This window comes from Choloepus didactylus, chromosome 5, assembly GCF_015220235.1.
Source record: "Choloepus didactylus isolate mChoDid1 chromosome 5, mChoDid1.pri, whole genome shotgun sequence".
Taxonomy (NCBI): domain Eukaryota; kingdom Metazoa; phylum Chordata; class Mammalia; order Pilosa; family Megalonychidae; genus Choloepus; species Choloepus didactylus.
Window position 1 is genome coordinate 13606266 of NC_051311.1, and position 16370 is coordinate 13622635.

Consider the following 16370-nt stretch of genomic DNA (forward strand, 5'->3'; position numbering starts at 1 on the left):
TCCTGCAGGGGCTAAGCTGTTTTCTTTCTGCAGCCTCTATTAACTCTTTCCTTCTACACCAGGAAACTCCCGACCATCTGCAGTGAGCACTGTGGTCAGTGGAGTTCAATGTCAAGTGCACATGTAAATGACCTCTGGCTTTCTAGAGTGCATGTGTCTCAATTCTACCCCGGGAAAAGCTGACTCAAGCCCCTGGAAGGGGTTCCACAATGAGGAAGGGGGACTGTCTTATCAAAACAGCCAGGTGATTTTAACCAATGCCCAATGTGACAAAACATTGCTGAAACCCAGCATCACCAAGATTTGTCTAAATCGGATCACCCAGGCTGCTTGTTAAAAATTCAAATTTGCACACTCTACACCCAAACTACTAAATGAGACTTTTCAAGAAACAGGCCTGGGAATCTGTCTTTGTGTGTCTGTGTGAATAAACACACCATATGATGGGTGAGTCTTACTATCTGGGAAGTTTGGATAATTTCCCAAGGACACTTTCTAGGCAATGAGTGGGTTTGCAGCTCGGAAGAATCAACATCACCTGGGGACTTGTTAGAATGCAGACTCTCATTCTAACACATGTATTTTTCCTACAGGGAGCAGTAGACGTTTCATGGAGGGTCTGGTTTAATCACAAATTGAAGGACGAGTAGGATCTAAACAGGTGGAGATGGGGAAAGCACATGGGCCAAATATGAAAACAAATAAGCTGGAAGCAGCACAGTTCTTCAGCATCCAACTCTTGAGAGTTTTGCTGTGTGTATGTGTGCACACATACATTTGTATACATATAGACACATACATATATGTGCAGGCATACACATACATCTATATTCACATATACATTGAAGAAGCTTAACATGTAATAAGGGGAAAATAGACAAGATCCTTTTCTGGCCTTCCCAGGACAGCTGGAAATGGTGTACTTTCGAGCCTGTCTTCTTCCTCTCCCAGTGAAATGTGAATAAAGTTAAATTGTCAAAACCTCCACCTTCCTTTCTCCAGCATAATGGCCAGCAGCTACCTGGCAATTAAACGCTGCACCAGACGAACCTGTTTCTACTCGAGGTTTCTGAGGAGGAGACGAGGGTTTATACAAAAATAAACGCATTCACTTCAGTCACCAGGAACAGGCTGAATAGAAAAGATCTCCCTGTCGGGTGTACCCGAGGAGAGAGGGCATGGCCCTAAAAGGGGGGTGGGGGTGGGAGGAGCCTCTTGTCCCCAAGCAGGAGCAAAAAAGCTTTAAGGAGCCAAGAAGTCACCCAATTCCCCAGCACCTACCGCAGCCCCAAATGTGGATAAAACCAAAGAGGAACAAGCTTTGTCACAAGATACGGGAGCTTCAGGATACTTCAGAATCCTTCAGCAGCACTTTCTGAAGCAGTCTGGACTGGGGCCCTGAAATTTCCTGTGTCGTTTGGAATCAGGAAGGGCAAAGAGTTTCAAAAGCAAAGGAAAGAAGTTTTAAGTAGGTCACCGGCGTCCTGGGCCTTGGATCAGGTGGGGCAGGAGCCCAGGCCGCTCACAAGTGATGTGGATCATGTGCCTTTTGGTCCTGTGGCTGGAACTGAGGCAGGTTGTATCCCCAGTACCCCAGCGGACAGGGGCTCTGTCCGAGGCCTCGCAGGGGACCTACCCTCCCAGCAAAGGAGGGGTCACATAGGGCTAAATGGCCAGTTTCCAATCGAACTGCCAGGAACCGTAGACATTCTCCTTGAATCTTTCAGTCGTCTACAGCTCCCATTAGGCTCTGGGTTGTGGCGCAGGGTACTGGGACAGTGTGGCCATACTGGACAGCTTGTGTTCCTCGGAAGGAGGGGCACATTTCTTCTCATCAAGAATTAGCACCTCTGTGATTTAATTGCTACATCTCACATATTATATTTACTATAATTTTCCTGAGAGTTATTTAACTATTTAAGTTTCCACCTTCCAGACATTCAGTCCACATTTATCAAGCGCTTCCAATAGGGCTGGCCCCGTTGCCCTCTAGAGAAAGTTTGAAGGAAAGGAGCTGAAGTAGCTTTGGAGATGCAAAATCTTCCTTGCAGGGAGTGACACGCAGACACAGATGGAATCAAAATGGAGAAATGCGTAGTACACCTTCCCAGAATCCTAAGTCATAACGTGCTTTGTTTTTTGGAGTTCGTAATGCTGAACATCAGATATAATGACATTCTGATATTAATACAAAAATATATCCAAAAAATTATCAATTTGGATACTTGGTGCCTTTTTTTTTGTCCTGACATTAGGAAATAGAAACTTGACAGTGATTCAACCTCAAAAACTTTTGAAGGCTTTTGCATAAAAGCATCTTTATAGTATTAAAAAAAGGTGTGTATTTCATATTTACTATTAAACCATCTGCATCCTTTCCATGCATTGCACAATTCATCCTCATTGTTGCTATACAGCAATAATCCTTCTTTCTCAAGCAACTGAAGTAATTGCTTTGAAAGCATTCATAGGGTGCTTTGTGAATATATAAATCAAGCAGTAAAGTAAGAGTGGGACAGAAGGAACAAATTAACTCAACAGGGACATGTATATTAATTAGGATTTGTAAATCACCCATAGGGAAGAAATGTTTTTAATACTAAAGGTTCCTTTATAGTAACATTTATTCTTTGGACATAAAATGTGCTGCCACTTTCAAATAATATATTTGTTTTCTATGTTTAAAGGAGAAGCACAATGTTTGTCAACAAATGGTGTTTACAAGGGCACCAAATCACCTTTCAATAAAAAATTCTTACCTCATACAGTTTCTAAACAGGTTTGGGTCTTGGTTGTTTGTTTTGGAAGCTGTCTCAAATGCCCTTGGAGTTAAGCCAAAGGCCTACAAAGCAGAGATGAAGGAGGAAAAGCAAGGAGGAGGCAGATCAGTTTAGAGCTCATCAGTTTTGATCAGTTTAGATCAATTTAGATCAGTTTAGATCAGCTGATCAGTTCAGATCACTTTAGAGCATCCCTGAGCTTTCTCCCTGGTTCCTGTAACTCCAGGTTTCTCCTCCCCAGCTCCCCAGCCACACCACAGTGGCCTTCCTGCTTGGCGATCACCTACCCATCACTCTGGCTCCTAATTGTCCTAAAAGAAGAGGGCCAGATCCAAAATGGTCTCCCCTGGTGATGTTAACTGGAACAAGAGTCCAGTAGCCCAGTTATTCTCCTGATGACAGAGTTGCCCAAAGCCACAGCAGGAAACATGCCCTGGTCCTCCTGAGTCCATTCCAGCTGCGCTATGAGGACACCTCACCGGTCACCCATCTCGAACCCAAACATCCTCTTTCCTTCTCCACTTCATAGCCCCCTTCCCCGCTCTAGTAGCTGTCACCATCTAACACACCAAAGGGCTTACACATTGCTCTTGCCTATTGTCGTGTCTACCTGCTAGAATAGAAGCTCCACAAGGGAGGGAGATGTTTTTGTGTTATTCACTTCCGTATCCTCATCACTCAGAACACTCTCAATAAATGAAGAAGTAGCTGACTGGGTCATTCTTATTGGACTTAATCCTCTGAAAGAATGTTCTGTGAGTGGAGGTATGAGCCGTGTTCTTTGGGCAGACCCAGGAGTAGGAGCACCCTGCAGGGCCCCCACCTCCAATAACCTGATGTAATAGGTTGAATGAAGCCTGGCCTTCTAGGAAAACTCATTTCTAAACCTTAGGGACCAAGCCACATAGCATAAGAGAAGCAAGACACAGTATAATCCATCCTGAACGTATAGCCAAGCCACACTCTGCTGGCCAGAAGAGGACAGAAAGAGTTGTCCATTTGTGTTTTAAGATACCTTAACCACTTCAGCAGGTTAACAGAGAAAAGAAGACACAGTGCTTGCCCATCTGGGAAATGCTGACAAAGCTTCCCAATATTATTCGCTTACATAAAACTGATCTATCTTTATCAGTAAAAACAAAAGTTACTAGAAAAATGAAGAAAACACAAAAGCATGGAGGAACAAAAATCACCCGTCATCTCATATTAGAGAGAAAAACTCTTAAAATATTGATGTAGTAACAACTAATCAAGTGTGTGCTTAATCTAATAAGTATCATATTGAATGTTATTTTTGGTTTTTCACTTGATATAGAAAGGATCAGGAAAATGTTGATATTATTTTTGATGATGAAATTGGTCAAGGGTCAAAAAGGTAATCATATCTAGGGCTGGAAAAAGAGTGACAACAAGGATGTTGTAAGAAGTATAAATTGTTTAAGAGTTTCTGGAAGGTGAGCCTTAAACCTGTTTATAGTATTTGACTTAGCAATATAACTTCCTGAAATGGGTCCTAGGAAATCAATCAGATAAGAAGACAAGACATTTTACGTATACATACATACAAGGATGTTCACTGAAGCTTTATTTATAATAGTAAAATGAGAATCAACTGAGTGGGTTAAATTACGGGACTTCCAGATAATGTGCAGCCATGACAAATGAGGCTCTGGATTCCAGTGTGTGCCGTCACCGCCCCTGGGCCCTCTACCTGATCCACTTGTCTTCCTTTGACACTAACTACTCCAATGTACTCCATCACTGACCCATTTATTCTGCACACTCTTTCCTGTTTGTGTCTCCCCACTAGAATGTAAGCTCAAAGAGAACAGGGCTAAACACCATTCTTCTTTGATATATTCCTAAGTGCAGAAGAGTTCTTGGCACATAGTAGATGTTCAATAAATATTTATTGTGGGAGAACAACCTAGTACTGGGATTTCTGGAAAAGAGATATAAATGTGTTCAAAACCCTATAAAGTTGCCTCCATAAATATACATATATATATATAAATTCACACTTTAAAAATGATCTTTTAAGCACCACAAAACATGGTCAGTGATGGTAATTTATCTATCATAAATGCTGGAACACTTTCTCTTCCCACAATCTTTCTTCACCTGTAAGAACTTAAAACCGTTACAACAAAACACACACACACACACACACATACAAACTCCTAAGATTTTCCTTTAAAAATGCAACTCTACAACATAATCTAAAAATGATAGTAAAGAGTTTTATTATTACAAATGCTGACTTTTAAAATATTCATTATGTTTTAAGAAAGTCTGACATAGAAACAATGCACTAAACAAACCAAATAAAACTACTAGCAACATCAGCGTGCAGGGGATAATATTTGTATGTTGCAGAGTCATAATCTGTCCCTTGATCCCTTGTCATTAATGATAAAATATCCTGTTCTTCATCACCACTGAGGAAGTCCCCAACCAGTGGAGGGTCTTCCGTGGGGGGGTGAGTGGTAGACCAGGAGGAAGAATCATTCTGAGCCAAGCGGTAAGTCAGAACAGGGAGGTCAGGTCGAAGGCTGGGGAGCAGAGGCCACAGGCTTAGGACAGCTAAGAATCCAGGAGGCAGAAAGTTCAGGGGCCATGGGTGGCATTCCAGCCTGAGGAAGACACAGAACCCAAAGGTTGGATCCCGCTCCAGGGCAGGCGTGAACATCCTCCAGGTTTGAAGTTTGGAATTGCAATAGTCTTGGGATTGATTTCTCAGGCTCCTCAGGCAGGGTCCATAACACAAGAAACACTGTGTTATGTTCATTGAGCTTTTATCTTATGGTGTAATAGGTGCTGCACAGGGGCTTTACAAGAGCAACCTCATTTAATATTTACAACAGTCCTATATGAGGTGGCCATTATGCTTGCCCCCTAATTATTGGAAAAGAAAAATAAAATTCAGAAAGGTTAATTAACTTGCCCAAAGTAACACAGCTGGTACCAGGACTTGGAGTCAGTTCTGCCTTATCCACTATACTATTGTTTAGTGAATCCAACTTAACAGAGAACCCAGATCTGATGATTATTTCCTACTCCTCATTCAAAAAGGACATTAGGAACAAGGGTCCATTACTTCTTCCATGTAGGAGGGAGAAATTTACATTTATATTCTCACCTTTGGAGACTTGTCTTTAAAAACTTTTTGAAACTCTCCCAAAATTTCAATGAAATTGCAAAACACTTAAAAATAGGTTGGCTCCCACCATGGGGACAGTCAGTGGCAAAGTGGTTTCACCATCTCTGGTTAGTTTATTGTTCTGTCAGTTTTTTTGTGTGTTCCCAAAGAAAAGATTTCTTTTTCAAATGTAACTTGGCATCTCACATTCTGTGTAGCCAAAGTGTAATGCTATTCTCCTAGTCGCTAGTGAACTGAAAGGGTTCTAAAAAAAGAACCGAATTGCACAGACATACACTGATAAGGTTTGGGATCAAATACAGCTCTCAGAATCACTCCCAGTGATGCCTGAAAGCAGGGACTTTGTTTTCCCCCATGAGCAGTCCAGTAAAAGTAACACGACTACACAGATAAAGCCTGGTCCCGTGCCCAGGCTGGCTTCCGAAGTCAATGAAACGGGCGTGCTGGCTCTTTGGCACTGGTGTGAAAGAGAAAGCTCAACCTAGATTACCAGGAAATTATTCCCGAAGCTTGCCCACATGCACTCTGGGGCCAACTGATGCAGCTAACAAAGGGGGTTTGTTAAGCTGGGACCTGTGCCACCCAGTCCGGTTTTAGAATAATTTTTAACAGCACATTGGGATGGGGTGTCCTGGGGAGGGGCAGGGGCAGAGAATGAATGGAGACTATTCTTCATGCAGCTGTACATCACAGTCTGAATCATTTAAGACTTAGCCATATCATCATATATTTCTTTATCTTGGGTTTTCCATCACACTTATTGCTGTCACACTGAGGTCCTTTGACAATAGAGTATTGCGAGACCTTGTGTATGAACACGGCTTTGTTCTGGCTGGAAAAGATACACTAACCTGAGTCCAATTGATTGTTCTTTCCCATGGCCCAGGACCTTCTAATTCGTTGATAGCAACAGATCATCCCCCTTTGTTCCTAAAAGCAAAAATGGGGGGGGTGTTTTCACCAGCTGCTCCTACTTTCTCAATCCTCCTAGAAAAATCTGAGTCAGTTGTATTTGGATGCACAACTCTGGAAGCTGTTTGAAGACTTCTCTGTTACAAGAATCTTCAAATATCTGTACAGAGCTGGTGGTTTGGGGTCGTTGGCTTTCCTTTTCCCAAGCAAGCCCTTAGAAAGAAATCTTCCCTAGCTGACACAACTCTCCATATCCCATATTACTCCCTGCCCCTCCTCATCCCAGAGAAATAGTTCTGGAAAAGGTCCTTAAAGACAAGTGTGACCAGATGTCCCTGTTTGCCAAGAACACATGTTGTTCTGTTGTAATTATTAACAGCACCTCCTTTCACTCTCAAATGTGTCTGAGTTAGAAGATAAATTATTCTGTCCCTCCACCAATGACCTCCTGATTGCCAAAACTAAGAGTCATTTGTGTTTTCATACAAGTTGTCCTCCCTACAGCATTTGACAGCTGTTATTATCCCACAAGAACCACGCCCTCCTCCCCCTTGGCTTCCAGGGCACCACTCTCTCCTGGGTCTCTGTTCCATCTAAGCTTTCTTTGTGAGCTTCTCTTCCTTTGCACACCCCTTAAATGTTGGTGTTCCCTAAGATTTCATATGAGACCCTCTGGTCACTTTGTGGGATCATCTGGGGCAAGCACACATCCCTTTGTCTTTCGTCACAATCCACAGTCTGATGACCCTTGACTTTCTCTCCAGCTCTCACCATTCTCCTAGGCCCCAGAGCCATGGCCTTTCCACCTGAGCATCCCACAGGCATCTCAAGACCATAGGGTCCAAAACTGAGCACTTTATCTTTCCTCCAAATCTGCTCTTCCTCCTTTTTGCCAACCATGGTGAATGGTACGTGTTCTGCAACCTCACCTTAGCTCTGACTTCATCATGTCCAGGCCAGCACAGCCCCATCAGCCACACACCAGACTGCTCTCAGATCTATGGGGATAAATGATTATTGTTTTAAGCCACTGAGTTCGGGAGTAATGTTTTTGAGGTAATAACCCACCAATGCAGAAATTCTTTCTGGGGGTGTGTGCTCCCATAAGAAAAACTTACAGTATGTCATATGAGCTGGGTGGCAGGAGGTGAAGAAATGGACAAGGAGGCTTATTATATGTGGTGGCCAAGCAGATGGCAAGACTGCTCCCCATGGTAATGATAGACAAGGGACCTCGTGAGCTTATAGACTTGGGCGAGATTTTCAGACAGAGGGTTGAAAGCACAAGATCATTACTTTGAGCTACATATGAATAAGGGTCTGTAAGAAAGAACTGTCAACCTGGATTAAAATAGACAGATTTAATTTATAAAGACCTCCAGGGCCCTAACCTTCTACCGGAAAGATAGCAGTCTTAAAAAACTGCTCAGCACCACAAACGGCATATTCCCTATGTCCTCTTCAGAAATGGTCAAGAAAGATGATGGAACTGAAAGGACATCCAAGAATGGGGAACCAAGAGCAATGAAGAGCAATTGTCAGAGAAGACAATCTCATGGGGAACCTAAGTGTAATCAAGGAACTTTTCCTACAGAGGGTAGAGGGATCTGGCAACATCTTCCCAGTGAGATCCCAAAATTACTATAGGCTAGTTTGAGGTGTCTCTCCTTCTTCCCCTCTTCTAATGGGAGTGTTATGTTATCTTTTCCCTGTTGGCACCATTGCATGTTGGACATGTATGGGGCAGAGAGCTTGTCTATTTCATTCATAGGCCTCTGGATAAGAAGAGCCATCTCTGGATCAGATATAACTCATAAAATCTTGACACTGAGTCTGATGCCAGTATTTGACAAGAGCTGGGGGGTATTGGGATGGTAGGAAGTGTATTTTGTTTATGGGATGGAACTAAATAATTGTGGTCCAATGAGGGACAATTGCAGATTGGATTACTGGCCCCAGCTCTTCATCTCTCCTTGCATCCACACCACTGCCACAGTCTCATTGGGGGAGAGGAGTGTACTTCCCTGCCCCTTGGCTTTGTACTTTGGCCATTGGAAGTGGATGGAGCGGACAACATGACCATTCTGAGACTAGTTGTAAGAGGCTTTGTCTGTTTCTGCTTGCCCTCTGGCACTTCTGCCATGTGACAAACATGCCCTGTCTAGGTTGCTAGTCTGAGCCAGATGAGAGACACATGAAACAGGGTGATTTCAGCCAAGCCATGGGGAAGCAGGGGTGTCTCAGCTGCCACCAAATGAAGCAGAGCCATCTAGCCAAGCCAAGCCTAGATCAGCCAAGCCACAGCCAATCTTTACATTCCTAAGAATAAATAATTGCTGTTTTCAGACACTGTGTTGTAAGGTGGTTTGTGATACAACACAAATCAGGGCAATAGCTAATTGATTCTCACTACCATCCATTCAGTCTCCAGGGGATCCCCCAACCCCACTCTCCCACTTTCTTACTTTAAAAATGAAATACTGCTGATACTATATCTCCTCCTCTGTATATTCACTGTCCTTGTCTTTGTATCATTGCTCACCTGTTTAATGCAAAATCTCCTGAATTTTCTTATATTCCTCTAATCCATCCTCTTCATTGCCACCAGGGCAACTTTTCTATAATGCTAAACTGATTTCAGTTCTGTTTAAAATCCTCTGAATTCTTCCCATTATGTAGCAGGGATCACATTACAGGAAGCTTATGTGTCAAATCTTGTTCACAGATTCTTTCTGTTCGCTGCAGGCAGTGCTTTTGCAATATTTGAATGTGAGTACCTGGGGATGGGCGCAGGCTCTCTCATTTGCCATTCTTGCCTCCACTCCCTGATGTTTTACATTTGGCCCACTTCACCCGCTTAGTAACATGCCTAGTCCCTGCAGGTATTTGCGTAAGTGACTCCTGATTTATAGGATGAAGCACAAAGTTCTTAGCACAGCATCTACATGCCTTTCTGGTCTACCCCCAACTACCTTTCCACCTTGAGCTCATGGATGGAGCCATCCTAAACCCCTTGCTGAATCTGGATGGACTAATTCGTCCCACACTTCGGTGCCTTTGCTTGTGTGTCTATCTTTGCTTTGAAAGCCCTTTCCTCCTTCCCCAGACTACCTAGTGAGTTCTTATTTCACTTTCAAAGCTCATTCAAGTCTTTTTGCGTCAGGCAACCAATCAGATTTCTCCTGATCTTTTAGGGGAATTAGTTGCTAGTTCTGCTTTTACTCTGACCCTAGAAAAGATCTCAATGTGCTCAGGTTCCTCCCAACCTTCTGTCAGGATCACTTGTCCTCTCAATTCTTCCATGAGACAAAGGATGAGACTAAGGTGAGATCCACATACTTCCTTCAGAGAATATTTGCCATTAACATGCCAGGAATCTATTTTTGACTTAAGCTCTTGCTCAGCTGGTCCACCAAATTTGCAGAGTGCTGAGTCCCCTAATGCATACTGAGGGTATTTTCTTTTTTTAATTAAAAAATATAAGCTCTTTCTTCCAAGGGAGAGTCATCTACTTTAGGAAATTAGACTCATTGTAAACCAACTGAAGTGCACTTTTACAAAGATAACAAACAGAGGTGTCTTCAACTGTAGTCTCCCTGGGACCTGCCAATGAATCTTGAAACCATTTCCATTGCGACATTTAAGAAAAATGATACACTTGTCAAAATTATCTGTTTACCCGATGACACAACTGTCAGAATTTCAAAAACGTAGGTGATTCTATCAGATCCATGTGCAGATTCACTGCTGTGATGTCGGAAGTGGTTAATAAGTTCCTGTTTGTGTTGAATGTCTAAATGAGTGTAATAAAAAAATTCCAGCTGGAAAGAGTCTCAGAACCACTCTTCCACCCAAGTGCGTGGACATAGCCTACCTCATCTCAAAAAGCGAAAGGGTGAAAGAGAGTTCACTCAGCGACCTATTTACAAAGATGAGGACAGGATTAAGAGAAACTAAGAAAGCAAGAAGAAGAATTGGTTAAGGACCCACGGTGGGGATGGGGTGGGGGTGGGGCAACAGCAGGAAGATAGTATCATCCCTAGACCTGAAGAAGCAAAGCCAGGAGCAGTTCCCAGAGCTGTAGCTTAGAGATGGCTCCCAACAGGAATCGTGGCCTTCAGCAGAGGAACAGGAAAGTACAGCCCCTGCCACCAGGGCCTCAGTGTGTGTGGGGGGGGAGTAGGGCTGTTAATAGAAACTCTGATCTCTTCTTCCTCCCCCACTCTGATCCCGGTGCCTCCCAGGGGCAAACTTAACCAGAAGCCAGAGGGCAACGAAGCCTGGTGATGCAATCCTCCAAGGTCAGCCTCCCGGGCCAAAGAATGGGGTGCAGACCGGTGGCGAGTGGATCTGAGCTGCAGACAGAGAAATCCGGTACGCACACTTTAATCCAAAAGGATTGTTTCTCTTTCGACTGTCAGGCTCAATTGCTCTGTCCCTGCTGAAAGGCGGAAATGAACTAGGTTAAAGATTCATAGATTGGGAGAACTGAAAGAGTGCTTCGGGGTCATCTAAACCAGTCCTCTCATTTTACAGATTGATGAAACGGAGGTCCTCAGAGATTAAGTGACATGCTTGAGAGCACCTTCCAGTTAATAACTGAATGCAGGTAAATCCCAAGTTCATTTCCCGGTCCAGCGCTGGCTGCCCCTCCACACAGCCCTGTGAGTCTCTAGTAATTGGTTTCATCCGGAAGTGTGAATGGGAGCACCTACAAAAATACAAAGTTTTAGGAATTTTAGAGCGGAAACTCTCAAAGGACCTCAAAAGGCTTGGGCCACCAACAATGTTTGAAAGACTCAGTTTTCCTGTCATTGACCAAACTAATAAGTCAGATTAATTCTTAAGCTTTCACTTTTCATAATTAAAATGTGAGTTAATGAATCCTGGAAGAAAAACATTATCATTTTTCCAACAATTAGCCTCTGGAGGAGCCAAGCATTTCTCTCTCGTTTTTTAACTCGAGTGTATATTAGCCCCATTTTAGGTACTAAGAAACTGAGATACAAGAGCATAAAGGATTCATCTATTCCAAAAGAGCAGAACACAGCTCCTACAATTTCTAGGCCATTCATTCATTCCTGTTTTACTGAGAACCTTCAATTTACCAGACTTCATGCTAGATGCAGGGGACAATTAAACGAAGGAAACCCATTTTTTGTTCTCAAAGAACTTGTAGAACAGAAAGGGAGGGAAATAGAGCAACAATTACTGACTTGGCTGGTGGGGGCACTGATACAGATGCTTTGATAAGGTAGTAGGGAGGGAAATGTGGGTGTCACCATGGGGTTGCCCTGCTCCCCCGAAGCAGTGTTTCTTAACCCCTTATGGGCAGAGTCTCCTCTGAGCCACTGAGGAAATCTAGAACCTTCTTCTTGGAGACGTGCATACTTGCACATGTACCCCAAATTTGCATCCATTGGCAGGGAGTTCATGAACCCCAGCTTGCAACTAAACCCTTCCTCTGAGCACCTAGAAAAGGAACAAACTTACAGTTTTTTTTAATTGGTCTTGTTTTGTTTTGTTCCCCTCCTGTCCTCAATAAGCAACAAGGTGATGGCTATGGAATTTTATTTTGAGGATCATGGTACATAACCTATTACTCACTATTTTCAGATTGCACTGATAGGAAAATGAGTCAAGGTATTGTATGGAAGGAATCTGACTTTCTGGAACATCCTGTTTTCCTTGACTGAGCCATATCCTCATTGGCCAATATTCAAATACAGTCTCAAACCAATCCCTATCTGGATAATACAGTAGCTTCTAAGGTTATTCCCCTTCATGCCCACAGATAGGTAGGGAAATAAAATGCATTGATTCTTTCAGCAAATATTAATTTAGAGCTTACCATGTACAGGAATTTGTGCTAAGTGCTAGGGCTATAGTGCAGCATAAGACATAACCCCTGGACTAAAAGGAAACAGGCAAACAAACCAGCAATTACCTAAGTTGAATGAATGGATGTATTGAGAACACACATAAGGAAGATGAAGCTATTAAACAAGAAATTAGTTTTTCCACTGAGATGACTGTTTATTTTCCCTACACGTAAGGAAGTTCATAAAGTCGACCTGAAATTAAGCTACTCTTGGGATGTACTGGATCATGCAGTGGTGGGAAAAGAGTGGGCTCTGGAATCAGACCACCTGAGCCTAGATCCCAGCTCGACCCCTGTGTGACCTCGCACAAGTCACTTAACCATTCTATGCCTCAGTACCCTCATCTGGAAAATGAAAATAATAATAGCTTGGCATAGCTACATAAAAGTGGAAAGTTCGTTCAGTTATCAAATAGTGGTTGGTTTGGTTTGTGCCAAAAAAAATCCAGATAATTGGCTGAAATGTGTATCCCATCCTGAGGTTGGCATTCCTTAACCGGCCTTAGTAGGATTGCACAGTCAAAGACATCTTCAAATATCTGATAGGTTAAAGATCTCTTTCCAAAAATGCACATATGCAAACCTACACTTTTGGAGGTCCCCTACTAATATTTGGCCTTTGAGAGAATTTTGTTTGGTTTATTTATCTCAGTAACTGTAATGCAACTATATTTATTACTTCTTCTCATGGATATTATAATTCTCTATGCATCTCTCAAAAAATTATGTGAGTGTCAGAACTTTAAAAAGTATAGTACTAGGGCACGTTGGGGAAGGTGGAGAAGTACTTGAAATGTCGTCTATACAGAAAGCTTCCAAAACTAGGTCACAAAGGAAAGTAAAAAGTACTTTATCCATTAGGATACCTCAATTTTCAAAAATATTCATGTGTACCCTCCCAAACATTATTACTCTTATACTGAATTCATTTACAAAGGTTTGATTTTTCACTGGTGTATTTGAGTTACATATATTTGAGTATTTAATATTAGATCATTTCAAGATGGTACTAAGTTTTTATTTCAGTTTGACAGACTAAAAACAACTTAATCAGAATCACTAGAAAAATTCATGAAGTCATTTCTCAGTCCGTAAAGAACAGCAGTAAATTCCTGTGCTGTGGGACGTTCTTGAATGATAATGCCCTAATTTACCATATTGAAACTCTTCACGGCTTGATAAGATGCAGATGATATTGACTTCTGACCAAATATACTAACAATGACTTTAATAAAATGAGTAAAAAAAGGAACCAGCTTTATAACTTGTATCTTGAGTAAATTAATTCAAGCATCATGCACATCACATGTTTTTGTATGGCTTATCTTTTCCTTTCAAGGTCTCAATTGAAAAGTATTACTCAGATCATAGATCAGAGAACAATTCCTTTGGAATTAATTCAACATTATTCATGCAGTTCTATAAACTGTAGGGCTCACTCAAGAATAGTCACATATCCAACATCGTGGTTACAACATGATTCTTTTAGCCATCCAGTGTAATATTACAGGTGGGATGCCTATATTTTGAGAGTGGACAGAGCCGTTTTTCCTTGTGTGATAACACACTTAAATCTATTTGAAAGCACATTAAAAGCAAATGCTCCTTTGAAAACTTTTATCATCAGTTTGTTCCAGATGGAAAGTGAACTATAAAGCCCACACATCATACTTAAGGAGTATCTTATAAAACATCATTTTGCCCCATCCCTATTTTTCCTAACTGTTCATTAGTAGTGCCTAATTTTATTGACTGGGTTGATCCTCTCCACCCCAGCTCAGGGAAGAGTGAGATGGGAATTCATATTTAATAGCTGGACCTCATCTAGAATTTTCCTTCTAAAGATTGGTACAACTTCAGCTGATTATAAACACAGGTTCAGGGCTCCCAAACTTAGTCTGTTGATTTAAATAGACTTTAAAAAGTTGTCTAAAGGAGTCCACCACTCAACACCTGAATTTTCTCATGAAAATCTGAATTTATGGTTTGCTACAAAGGAGAGCTTGTACTCATAAGACAGTGTCACTGAACAAAGCAAACTAGTGATCTTACTAGGATTTTGGAAAACATGGAGTCCAGGGACCAGATGACTTGCAAAAGTGCAGTTGTTTGGGAGTTGGTTGATCTGTAACTGTGCAAGCTTGTTTGATGGACTGAGGCTGTCTGATTAGCTGACTTTCAGAAGTGTGAGAACTGAGGGGAAGTTAAACTGGGAAGTGTTTAAAACCAGTTTTGGAGGTTACTTATCCATGACTTGGGACTATGACCAAACAACAACCTTTTCCATTCTTGAGTTTGGAGAATATAAACTCTGTAGTCTCACATTTTAGGTTTCACTTAAAATATTGCAAGGTATTTTCACAACAGTCCTTTGTCTGCCAAGAATTTTTTAAACATTTTATATGGAAATATTAAAATGCAACAAAAGGAGAGAGAGAGAGAGAAAATAGAGAAATGGAGTAATGAATCCCTGTATACCTATTGCCTAGTTTCAACAAATATCTACATTCTGTCTTCCTTGCTTCATCTGCACTCTGCCCCAACTTTATTGCTGGAGTTTTAGAAATTAAGTCCAAGGTATTAGGTCATTCCCATAAATATTTCAGTACGTATCTTTAACAGACAAGGGTTTTAAAAATATAATATCATTGTCACACTCCACAAAATTAATAGTTCCTTAATATCATTTTAATAATGTCATGTTCGAATTTCCCTGATTGTCTAAAAATGTCTTCCTACAGTTGATTTGTTCAACGGTTGCAACAATTGTATGACAAATACTGCATCCAGATTCCAAAAAAAGATGGCTTTCCCAAGAGCGTCTGCTCAACAGTGATGCCACAGAATATTAACAGGTGTTTCTCAGGAAGAAAGAAGGGGAAGGGTCCTCCAGTCAATTTAATTTATGTAACACTGTATGACCAACTTTCAACAGATTTCTTTAACGCAGGATTCTTGGAGATTTCATCTGCTGTTGTGCAACTGTGAATATCCAGGAGGATGGCATCGTGTGCAACTTTTCCTAAACTGACTAGCTCAAAGAAGCTCTTTTTTGAAAGAATACCTTGAGAGACGAATTTTATTCATTCAACAAATATTTATTAAGCACTGCTGTGTGCTAATATTGTGCAGGCATCAGGGATTTGGTGGTGTACAGGGTACATGCTGTCCTTGTTGTCATGCAACTTACAGTCTAGGAAAGAAGACACCCAATAAATTGGTGTTTAGAAAGTTGTTCAGTGTAATAAAAGGTAAAATATAGGCTGCTGTAGAAGAACATTTGACAGAGAGAATGGTGTTTAGTAAAATACACTTTGAGAAAAAGCCTGATTTGTTTTCATGAATAAGGTTTATCTTTAGATGGTTAATTGCAAAAAAAAAAAAAAAAAAGAAGAAGGAGGAGGAGGAGAAGCATACCCCACGGTCCCACAGTTGGTGCTGGGTGCTTCTTTTTTTTTAATCATACTTTCTATTGTAGAATATAACATATATACACAGAAGGGATAGCTTTCTAAGCGCAATTTAATAAGTAGTTAGCAAATTTCAAAGAATATTATAGGTTACAGTTTGTGAAATATATATACAAAAAAGTAATAGCTCTCAAAATATGATTTAACAAGTAGTTACGTTAGTTATA

General features: G+C 41.4%; 2 long non-coding RNA genes across 2 annotated transcripts in view; one reads left to right on the forward strand and one right to left on the reverse strand.

Annotated features, from left to right (window-relative positions):
* Nucleotides 1–5096: 5096 nt before the first annotated feature.
* Nucleotides 5097–16370, reverse strand: part of LOC119534913 — a 51824-nt gene continuing 40550 nt past the window's right edge. Inside the window, exons 2-5 of the long non-coding RNA XR_005217130.1 lie at nt 11110–11563; nt 7782–7850; nt 6792–6870; nt 5097–5413 (exon numbers count right to left, since the gene is read on the reverse strand). This is a non-coding gene — a long non-coding RNA (uncharacterized LOC119534913). The remainder of the gene's footprint in view (nt 5414–6791; nt 6871–7781; nt 7851–11109; nt 11564–16370) is intronic.
* LOC119534914 lies at nt 11084–16018 on the forward strand. The gene is made up of 3 exons (XR_005217131.1): nt 11084–11226; nt 11389–11461; nt 15475–16018. It is a non-coding gene; the product is annotated as an uncharacterized LOC119534914 (long non-coding RNA).